We start from the raw sequence: 12501 nt of genomic DNA, 5'->3' as shown, positions 1-12501 counted from the left end.
CCTGTAGTCGTGTTCTGATCATCCAGCCATTGATGCCAGGTCAAGTGGGTACTATCTTCAAGTGTGGGTGTTCTTGTGCATCACCCCTCACTTTATATCAGGTTCAGTTTTGTCCATGAGGAACTTGTCTTTATAGCACTTATCCAAGCAGACCTCCACCAGCAGAAATCTGAATGAACATTACTGGGGAAGCTGAAGACATCAGAGGTGCTGGTGGGGAATGTTCTCTGGACATCGTCTTAGATGGACACATGAAATCACTTCTCTCTTACAATTGATCATGCTAACTGCCATCAAATTGCCATCAAACTCATGGCAACGTTGCCCAGTCCTGCACCATCCAATATTGGTAAATTTGAGTCCATTGTGGCAATTGTGCTGTTCCAATTCACAGAGGGTTCCCTTCACGTTTGTTGTTAATTACCGTGCAGTTGGTTCTGACTCATGGAGACCCTGCACAGGGTTTCCAAGGCTGTAAATCTTTACAGGAGCAGAAAGCTTCATTTTTCTCTAGAGGAACAGCTGGCAGTTTCAAACTGCTGACCTTGAGGTTAGCAGCCCGATTTGTAACCACTACGCTACCAGGAAATGGTTGATGTTCAACCGTTTCAAGAGGTAGCATATGATCAAGAGCCAATGATACTGAAGGAAGAAGTCCAAAGTGCATTGAAGGAATTGGCAAAGAACAACGCACAAGGAATTGATGGAATGAAAATTGAAATCTTTCAAGAAAGTGAGGCGGCACAAAAGGCACTTGCTCATCTATGCCAAGAAATTGGAAGACAACTCTCTGACTGACTGATTGGAAGAGATCCATATTTGTGCCCATTCCAAAGAGAGATGACCCAATGGAATGCAGAAATCATTGGATGATATCTTTGATACCCCAAGTGAATAAAGTTTTACTAAAGGTAATACAGAGATGGTTACAATCATAGATTGACAGAGAACTTCCAGAGGTTCAAGCCAGATTCAAAAGAGGCCATGGAACGAGGGATATCATTGCTGATGTCCGATGGATCTTGGATGGAAGCAGAGACTATCAGAAAGATGTTTACCTGTGGTTTATTGACTACACAAAGGCTTTCAATTGTGTGGATCATGACAAGCTATGGACAACATTGCAAAGTATGAGTATTCCTGAACACTTAATTGTGCTCATGAGGAATCTGTACATGGACCAAGAGGCAGTTGTTTAAACAGAACATGGGAAAGGTGTGTGACAGAGTTGTATTCTTTCACCGCACTTATTCAATCTGTATACTGAGCAAATCATCCAAGAAACTGGGTTCTATGAAGAAAAATGTGGTATCAGGATTGGAGGAAGACTCACTAACAACCTGCAATATGCAGATGATACAACCTTGCTTTCTGGAAGTGAAGAGGACTTAAAACATTTACTGATGAAGATCAAAGCGCATAGCCTTTGGTATGGATTACATCTCATTGTCAAAAAAAACAAAAATCCTCACCACTGGCTCAGTAAACAACATTCTTATCAACAGAGAAAAAATTGAAGTTGTCAAGGACTTCATTCTTCTTGGATCAACTATTAACACTCATGGAAACAGCCATCAAGAAATTAAACGACATATTGCATTAGGCAAATCTCCTGCACAAGACCTTTTTAAAGTGTTGAAGAGCAAAGATGTCAGCTTGAAGACTAAAGTGCACCTGACCCAAGCCATGATATTTGCAATAACCTCATATGCATGCAAAAGCTGGACAGTGAATAAGGAAGACCATAGAAGAACTGATGCATTTGAGTTATGGTGTTGGAGGAGAATATTGAAAGTGCCATGGGCTGCCAAAAGAATCAATAGATCCATTTTGGAAGAAATGCAGCCAGAGTGCTCCTTGGAGGCCAGGATGGCCAAACTTCATCTCTCATACTTCGAACACATTGTCAGGAGGGACCAGACACTGAAGAAGGATAGCATGTTTGGTAGGGTGGAGGGTCAGAGAAAAAGAGGAAGACCCCCAGCGAGATGGACTGGCAAAGAGGCAGCATCAATGGACTGAAGCATGGTAACGATAGTGAGGTTAGCCCAGGATAGGGCAGTGTTTCGTTCTGCTGTGCATAAGGTCCTTATGGGTCTGTACCAACTCGATGGTACCTAACAACAACAACGCTACCAGAGCTCCTTCCTTGGTGTTTGCTGACCCTCTACTTTACGAACCGATTGATCTTTTCTGGTGACATGTCCACAAGCCAAGTCTTGCCATCTTGTCTATGGTGCATTCTGGTTGTGTTTCTTCTAAGGCTGATATGTTCGTTCTTCTGGCTGACCTCCTAGAGAGTGGTAAAACCTTCCCAAACTGGAGCCTTGGAAGGCGGAAACCTGACAGAGAAGAAATCCTGTGAACCCTGGAAAAACAGGGCCATCCTACTGAGTTCCAGCTCTCACAGGTTTCACCATATGTCTTAAGTCATTCCTGAATTTTGTTGCTGTTGTTAAGTGCCATTGAGTTGGTTCTGACTCATAACAACCGTGTATAGGGTTTCCAAGGCTGTAAATCTTAGCAGGAGCAGAAAGCCTCATCTTTCTCTTGAGGAGTGGTTGGTGGGCTCGAACCACCAATCTTGCGGTTCGAAGTCATGCTTATCCTACAGAGACACCCCATGCACATCATAAACCTGTTTTCATAATGGATGCACAGTTTTTCACAGTAACAAAGAAGCATGAAACCTTAATTCTGGAATCCTATTCACAACCATTCAGCACTTTACTACTAATTTCCCACTGGCTTCCTGCAAATGGGGCCTCCTATGAGGTCCTTTCTGGGAGGGAGGTGCTGAGAACTGGAAACTAGGTGTGACAATACATTCAGTACTGCTCACATGTACCCACAAAACATTGAATGATTCTGAGACACCCTAATTCAGCACACATGGATGGCCCTCGTTCAGTCTTCAGCCAAACAAGAGACAGATATGTAAGGGGAGAAAGAACACTCATGAGGTGCACACACCTTAGAATAGAGGTGCAGAAGTGGTGAAGCTTTTTTGTGGCCAAGGGCCATTTGGATATTTATAACATCATTCACAGGTCATACAAAATTATTAACTTAAAAATTAGCCTGCTCTCTATTTACAATAGCAAAACAATGGAGATAGCCTAAATGCCCATCAATGGAAGAATAGATAAACTTTGGTACATACACACAATGGAATATTACGCTACCTTGAAGAATAACAAAGAAGCTGCAAGCCACCGCATAACATGTATGAACCTTAAGAACATTATGCTGAGTGAAATTAGTCACAAAAGGAGAAATACTGCATAGGACCATTACTATAAAAGCTTAAGAAAAAGTACCCACACAAAAAGGGTAAAAGAAAATTCTTTGTTGGTTACCGAGGTGTAGGGGCTGGGGCAAGAGGAGGGAGGGGAAGGTGGAGCACAGGGTAGGGAATAGACACAGGATAGTTTGGGTGCTGGGGAGGGGAGCAATACTAAAAAATGGGGAGAGGAATGGAAGAACAAGGTGGATGGGAGAACATTTAGGCAGGTTTGTATTGGCTAAGTGGGATAGAGATAAATAATAATGTACGCACAACCTTGGAACAACAGGGCTCTGGGATACAGGGATTGAGGCATGGTGTGAATGGGTAAAAGAGGAGAAATTATGTTAAGGTGCTTGGCTGTCTTTTGAATCTTGGTTTCCCTTGCCTACTATTATAAAATAGACACTTTTTTTCAAAAGCTTGTAAGTCCGTCTTCAGCCTATAACTGATTGGAATATCTAAAATGGAGCTAGAACTTGCCAAGTGAAGGAGACTTCCTGCGGAGCCTCTGCATTACATAAGACAATAGGTGGAATTCTGATCCCTATCCAGAATTTTCTGAGGTGGGATTTTCCACTTGAAAAGACAAGCAGACCAGCCTGGAGCAGCTAGAACAGAAGATGCTTTTTGAAAGAAAGACCAGCAGGAAAAATAAAAATAATGGCAGTCCTACTGACTACTACAAGAACAAGCAAGTTGTTTGCCAGGGAGCCATCAAGGCTCAGATCCCCTCAGGGAAAACCCCCTTGCAAGACTGAGAACCAAGGGGAATACGTGAGCAGGCATGCGGTCTGACTGGTGACCACATTTGCCTACCTATATGGGGAAGGAGCTCTGGTAGCGTAGTGGTTACGAATCGGGCTGCAAACCTTAAGGTCAGCGGCTCGAAACTACCAGCTGCTCCGCGGGAGAAAGATGAGGCTTTCTATTCCCGTAAAGATTTACACCCTCGGAAACCCTGTACAGGGTCGCTATGGGGCAGAACCGACTCAACGGCACTTAACAACAACAACAACAATGGGGAAGTGGGGGAAAAACAACAATGAAGTTGTTAGCTAAGTCCAACCACATCCAATAGACTCCTATCAACTTGGATTGAGATCTGGTTGGCCAGCAGTATGGCCAGACTTGGGGACTCCTTGGTGCAGGGACAGGGACGTGGCCACAGAGGACTAGAACAGAGAGTGAAGCATCCAGCTGATATGAAGTGAGGGGAGATGCACAAGAATACTCATATTTGCAGATAGCACCCATTTGACCTGGCTTCAATGGCTGGATGATCAGAACTTGACTAGAGGAAGAAAGAAGAGGAAAAAAAAGAGTAATCTGCTACAATTTGATGAACTTGACCTATATTTATAGATGTAATATCTCAAAAGAGGGAAGGAATCTTTACAGCAAGGATCATTCCCACCCCCTCAGTACACGTGGTTGACAGAGATAGGCAATTTAGACATTGGCTGCCCAAATTGGGGCGGGGGGGGGGGCTACAAAGGCATGAAGTGACTGGCTTACAAGCTCTCAAGAGGGAGCCTAGTTTCAGAGGGTGCAGGGGAAAGTAAAATCTCTACTGAGTGGTTTCCAACCAGTCTGGACGGGGATGTTGAAAGGAGATGGGGTTCAATAGTAAATTATTGCTATCAGGACTGATTGTGAGTGTTGCAAAACGGTAGACATTTTGTAACAAAAGGAGGGGAGTGGTTGATCTTGCAATCTTGAAATCCAGGAGCGGAAGACCCTGGGACCATCAAGGGAGAAGAGTGGAGTATAGGACACTACCCAGAGAAGCAGTGACACCAGAGATGGAGGCAGAGACGATGATATGGAAAGATGGAGCAGCTGGGGACCCTGGACTCATGGAGGGAGAGGGGCTGTGTGCTGGCAGCCGGGGGTCAGGCTTGCAGGGTATGCCCTTTTGTTGTTTGAATGGTTATATATTCCTGAGTGCTTCCGTGTACATCCAAAAAAAAAAACACAGAGGGAATGGAAGGAAATGCTGTTGAATGATGATGTATGGAGGGAATTGTAATTAATCATTGCAATGAAACAAAACACAATAGGATGAATGTAAAGCTGATGTTCTCCCATGTAAACTATCACTCAATTCACAATAAAAACTTTTAAAAATATTAGCTCGCTATCTTTGGATACTGCAATTGCCTTGGCATGACCAGACCAAATGATTTCCGTAGACTGGACATTTCCACCCCTGCCTTAGAGCAACAACCATTTAAGGTGAAAAGGGCAGCATTTCTCCAAGGCAAAAAATTCCAATGGATTAGGAAGGAAGGAGGAATGGAAACAGGAAACACGGGGAGGAAGTGGGATGAGTAATGTTACATTGTAGGTATTACAATGATGAAACAGAAAACATGTGTGAATTGTTGAATGGAAGACTGATCTCTGAAAAGCTTCACTCAATTCAAAATAAGAAGTGAAAATAAAATAAAAAGTATTGGTGGCAGATATTAATTATGAGAGAAGTATAGATTTTATAGAAAATATATACACATGTAAGTCAAACCTAAAAAAACAAACAAAAGCACAGGGGTCAAGCCACCTGGGGACTCCCACCCTCCTACCCCTCACACCCAAAAGAGCAGACGGTCTTCAGTCCTAACCAATTGTCCATGGGTTGGAATATGAACATTTTTAAAGAGTCATTAAAGGAAGTAAGGGTTTTTATTTTAAATCGTTCAACTTTTAAAGTTGGTTACTTCTTAAACAAGCAGGAAAACACTCTAACAGCAGGAAAGGAATGCCACCCACAGCCTGAGCTGGCCATAGCCTTGTCTTGTTAGTTAGGGAGAGAAGGCCCTTCCAGGAGAATGTAGCCGGAGGGACAGTGCATTATGGTAATCGCCTTTTCCATACTGTCATCTGCCAGGTGCCCTGCGTTCTAGTCACAAATGAGACAAATGAAGGGCCCTCAGCTGGAGAAGGACGGCGTCTATTTTTTTTCCTAAGGAGTTTCTTGAGTCATTAACTGCCCAGGGCTGGCAGGAAGGTGGGGGAGGACCATTTCCCAACCTCTGAGCACACCCAAGAGGTGTGGGAACCTGCGACCCCATTCTGTCCCAACGTCAAGTCATCATAACATCTGCGAGGGTGTGTGACAGGCTTCCTTCCCCATCCCCACAGGGCAGCAACACAGCAGAGGTGGCTTGGAGGAAGCTTTGCTTTGGTCCCCCCAACTATCCAAGCCTCCACATGTGTGACCACAGTGACTAGAATGTATTCAGACAGGCAGGTGTGTCTCCCAGTTATGAGGCAGGTGTCATCTCTGTCGCTCTGGGCATAGTGTCCAGTTACCTGGGGTAGAGGTATGCAGGTCTCTGGGTGGTGCAAATGGTGAAACAAGCTTGACTGCTAACTAGAAGGTTGGAAGATCAAGTCTGTCCCAAGGTGTCTCAGAGGAAAGGCTGGGAGACCTACTTCCAGAACATCAGCCATGACAGCCCTGTGGGCACAGATCTGCTCTGAGACGAGCCCAGGTGGTGTGCTGTGGGTCACGATAGCACCCAACATCCGTTTATTCTGTTTGGTTTTGAGCCTTCACTATGCACTCTCATCTTGTGTTTAATTGCTCAGCTGCTACTGAGGGCCAACAGCTCATCCCGGTGTACCTGGGACTTTTTTGGACTCAGCACTGAACATCCCTTATCTTGAGAATCCCTATAGTCTTGCCCAGACTGGGGCAGCTGGTCACTCCAATTCCACTCAAAGCCCAGGAAGTTGACTTAGAATCCACAATGGAGAGGCTCTGTCCACCTGCAGAAGGGCATGCTTGTAGAATACCCAGCCATGATGTTTTAGTTAAATAAGTTCACGATGGCATGGTTCTGATAGGGAGGGGTTAGGGGAGCAGTTCTGATCATCAGGCGACAGCTGTTGGTGCAGCTTCCCTCCCCTCTGGAGTGCTCAAAGTGCAGGCTGTAAGTCAGCAGCATCAATACCCCATGAGTCAATTGTAGGTCCCACTGGTCACATTGACATTGGTGTTTGCTTGCATGTTGGACTCTCCATGAGATTATAGAGCCCTTAAAGGCAGTGCAAGGTCACCGTGTGGTGCAGTTAGCGCTCCACCACTGACGCACTGCATGGTATCTCAGAAGAAAAATCTGTGGATCTGTTTTCATAAAGACTACAGCCAAGAGTCCTGGGTGTGGTGTTGTGAGTTAATGCGCCAGACTGCAAAGCTGTTTGAACTGCAAGGTCAGCGGTTCAAGCTCACCAGCTGCTCCTTGGAAACCCTATACAGGGTCGTTATGGGTCGGAACCAACTCAACGACACTTGACAATAACAACAACAGCAGACCCTCTGGAACAATTCTATTGTGTAACACATGGGGTGAGTCACATCGACTCAGTGGTAACAGGCTTGGTGTTTTGGGGGATACCAGTATACATATCTAATAGTCTTGACTCCTGGCACACAGTGGAGCTCAGCAGGTAAGCATGAAATGAATCCGTGAGGTTATGACCCTCATTGGATGAGTCGCACTATCTGCCCTCAAGTCATTTCTTGTCCTCCAGTATCTGCAAGATGGTATTACTGGTTTCATCTCAAGACAGCTATTACCTCTGAACTTGCTCTCTAAGGATTTCTCGTTTCAAACAGGAACTGGGCTTAAGAGAACCAGGTCAAAGTCCCATAGAATAATTGAACTTGCATCTTAAGTTTTGGTCTCATGCAGGGTGGCTCGAGCTGGCTGGCAGTTGGCAAACCTAGCAACACCCACCAGGTTGATTGTACAGGAGGAAGGATCAATATAAAAGCAAGCAGTGCAGAGCTGTGAGACTGGGCTCATCACAGTGACCGTGGTCCATGAATCAGGATGGCTGGCGGATGGTGACTCGGGAGATCAGCATGATACGGGCCATGTGAAAGCCATTTAGTCAGACTGGAAATAACACTTTGTGGCAAACCAGGGCAGGAGAGAGAAGTGGTCAAGAACAAAGACTTTCCCAGCCTCCTTGGAAAACTGGAGCACATTTCAAGTTCATGAACCAAATCGAGATCCATAAAGCTCTGGAGGACTGCAGCAGGGTCTCCCCAGGAGCTAATTTGGATGAAAACAACAAAAACCAGCTTATGTGTTGCCACAGGCACTGGGCTGAAAAATGTTGTTAGCCGCCTTGTAGTCTGCTCCTGACTCATCGTGACCCCATGCACAGTGGGCTAAAACACTGTCTGACTGGACATCAGCCCCATGATCGGTTGTGGGACTTACTGTTGGGTTTCATAGGGTTTTCACTGGTGGATTTACAGAACTAGATCACCAGGCCTTTCTTCCGAGTCTGTCATCATGTCTTAGTCTGGAAGCTCTGCTTAAACCTATCCATCCTCCTAGCAACACATAAGCCTCCACTGACAGTGGGTGGTCGCTCTCTGTGAAGTGCATTGGCCTGGAATCAAACCTGGATCTCTCATGTGGAAGGTTAGGATTATACCACTGACAGAGCTAGATGGGAGGAAGCAGTAGGTTGGTCAGCTGCTTGTAGAGGTCCCAGAGGAGTGCAAGGTAGGTGGTAGGAAGTGGGGTTTCCTGGGTCCCCTTTCTGGAGAATGCAGTGGGACAGGGCAGGTAAGAGCATGGACTTCAAAGGTGTCTTTGAACGAGTCTTTCTTCATCTCCTGTTCTTCTGTTTCTTCATCCGTGACATGGTCGTGAGGATGAAAGATGGAAAGATGAATGTGGAGGACCCAACAAAATGTCTGGCACAGAGCAGTTGTCCCAGAAACAAATGAAAATCACAGTCCTAATCCCTAACAGCTAAGTCCTGGTGTGGCTCCGTGGGTTAATGCACTGGACTGCAAAGGCGCTTTGAACCACAAGATCGGCGGTTCACACTCACAGATGCGCTCCTTGGAAATCCTATGTAGGGTCACTATGAGTTGGAATCGACTTGACAGCACTTAACAACAACAACAATCACTAACAGGAGCCCTGGTGTGGCACGGACCACGAGGTTGGTTTGAACAACAAGGTCAGTGGTTCAAACTCACCAGTTGCTCCTTGGAAACCCTATACTGGGTCGCTATGAGTTGGAAATGACTCCATGGCACTTAACAGTAATATATTGTAAGGAGTTTAGGCGCTATATATAAGCCCTGAACCACAAGGTCAGTGGTTGGTGGACTTGCTCACAGCCCCCAGGGGCCAGCAGCGGAGCCCACAGAACAGATTCACATTTGTGGCTGGTGAAGACTTTGCCCTCATGTTTCCAAGAGTGACCTGCCAAGGAACACTGACCTCCTTTCCTCTTTGATCTTTCACTAGGAACATGCAGGCCTCAAAACCAAGTGTTTTGGTTTTGAAGGTCATGAAGACAGTAGTTGTCTCTCCCACAAATCCATGAGCATCGTCAGTAAGGACCTTGGGTCCCATTGACCACCAGGAGTACCTGCCTCTGAAGATCAACCAGTGGTTAACAAGGTTCCATCCTGGTGTGGTGCATCAGGTTAATGCTCTGGACTGCAAAGTCAGTGTTTCAAACTCACCAGCTGTTCTATGGAAACCCTATACAGGGTCCCTCTGAGACAGAACCAACTCGACGGCACTTAACAACAACAACATCATTTATTGACCCGTGGGGCCCAGAACCCCCTGCAGCTCACCCAAAGCAAGAGGCAGCACCTTTGTGTTCTGTAGCTAGTACATCCTCCTTCTGACCATTCTGGCCTGTGCTGCTCCTCAGATGGGCCAAAGAAAGCTCCAAGTTCCATAAGGAACAGAAAGTGTTAAGCACACTCTGAGTTTCATACATGTTTTGCAGCCACGAATGTTCTTCTGAGACCTGAGATTCACAATGCTGGGCTGAGAAGTCCATGGCAATGTGTAAAATAGAGGAAGGATGAAGTAGAAAGCCTCAGCAGAGCAGACAAAGGGGTGGTGATTGAGTATGTATGTGTTCTGGGCTAAAAGCTCCTCACGGCTCTCCTCACCTCCTGCAGGCCTGCAACACATTAAGGCAGATTTATCCATTGCCATCAAATCGATTCTACCACTTACCTGTCAGTTTGTTTTACTGTGGTGGTTGTGATGCTGGAAGCTATGCCACCAGTATTTAAAATATCAGCAGCATCACCCATGGTGGACAGGTTTCAGCGGAGTTTCCAGACTAAGACAGATACTAGGAAGGAGAGACGGACTACTTCTGAATGTCTACCCACTGAAACCCTTATGAATAGTAGCGACACATTGCCAGATACAGTGCCGGAAGATGACAACAGTATGAATGGTGACAGAATATTGTCAGGTATAGTGACAGAAGATGAGCCCCTCAGGCTGGAAGGCACTCAAAATTTAACTGGAGTAGAGCTGCCTCCTCAAAGTAGAGCTGACCATGATGACATGAATGGAGTAATGCTTTCAGGTACTTCATTTGCTGATGGGGCACAACTCAGAATGAGGAGAAACAATTCCAAACATTTATTAATAATTAGAACCTGGAAGGTACAAAGTATGAATCTAGGAAAATTGGAAGTTGTCCAAAATGAAATGAAGTACATAAAGATCAACATCCTAGACATTAGTGAGCTGAAATTAGCTGGTATGGGCCATTTTGAATCATACAATCATATGGTTTACTGTGCCAGGAATGGAGTAGAGCAGAATTTATCATCAAAAAGAACAAGGAAGACCAGTTAATACCACTATTATTCAAATTTACACACCAACCACTAAAGCCTGTGCTGATGAAATTGAAGAATTCTACCAACTTCTGAAATTGATCAAGTATGTAATCAAGGTGTATTATTAACTACTGGTGATTTGAATACAAAGGTTGGAAATAAAGAGAAAGGGTCAGTAACTAGAATATATGGCCTTGGTGATAGAAATGATGCTGGAGACCACATGATAGAATTTCAAAGTCCCCTCCACACAAAGAATAGACAGGGATGGGCAACTTGGACATTGGCTACCCAAAATGGGGGGAAGGATACAAAGGCAAGAAGTGACTGGCTTACAAGCTTTCAAGAGGGAACCTAGATCCAGAGGGCGTGGAGAAAGGTAGAGTCTCCAGTGAGTGGTGTCCAGCCTGTCTAGGAAGGGCTGATGAAATGAAATATAGATGGGTCTCTTGTGATGCAATGGTGAATAATTGTTATCAGGACTGATTGTGAGGGTTGGAAATCTAAAGATGAACATTTTGTAACAAAGAGGGGAGTGATTAATTTATCAGTCTGGGAGCGAGGACCCTGGGACCATCAATGGAGAAGAGCGAAGAGCAGAATCCTACCCAGAGAAGCAGTGAAGCCTGGAATGGAGGCAGAGAAGACAACGTCAAGAGATGATGGGGCTGGGGGCTCCAGATCAGGAAATGGAAAGGGGTTGAGGACTGTGGTGGTGGGGGGGTGCGGGTTTACAGGGAACACCCCTTGTTTGGGTGAGGATGCATGGACAGAATGATAACTATGCCAACGAAATGATGGATGATGGAATAAATGTAAAGCTGATGTTCTCCCATGTAGACTATCACACAATTCACAATAAAACATTAAAAACAAAACAAAAAAACCCAGAGGGAATAGAAGGAAATGTTGAATGATGATGTATGGAGGGATTTGTAATCATTGCAGTAAAACCAAATACAATAGGATGAATGTAAAGCTGATGTTCTCACATTCAATTATAAACGATCACATTCAATTCACAATAAAAACTTAAAAAAAAAGAAGAAGAAAGTAGAGGCAAGACACTGATAAAACAACAACAAAAAAACTATTCTTGAGATGATCTCTAAATTCAGGTGGGCTATATTCCAGGTCACATTTTAACTCTCGTGGACGTTTTAATTTTCTTCAAATTCAGCCTGCACTTGCATATGAGCAATTGATGGCCAGTTCCACAGTCTGTCCCTGGCCTTGGTTTGGGTGATGATACTGAGTTTTTCCACCATCTCTTCTCACAGATGTACGTAATTTGATTTCTGTGTATTCCATCTAGTGAGGTCCATATGTATAGTTATTGTTCATGTTGTTTAAAAAGGTATTTGCAATGAAGATGTCATTGGACTTTGAAATTCTATCATGTGATCTCCAGCATCATTTCTATTACCAAGTCCATATTTTCTAGTTACTGACGCTTTCTCTTTATTTCCAACCTTGCAGCAGGGACTTGTTTCCTCTTTTGAGGTACTGCATTTATAGGTGTAGGTCATGTTTATCAAATTGTATCAGATGATGCTTTTTTCCCTCTTCTTTC

The sequence above is a fragment of the Chrysochloris asiatica genome, unplaced genomic scaffold, assembly GCF_000296735.1.
Source record: "Chrysochloris asiatica unplaced genomic scaffold, ChrAsi1.0 scaffold00023, whole genome shotgun sequence".
NCBI classification, from domain to species: Eukaryota; Metazoa; Chordata; class Mammalia; order Afrosoricida; family Chrysochloridae; genus Chrysochloris; species Chrysochloris asiatica.
This window is presented reverse-complemented; position numbering follows the sequence as displayed.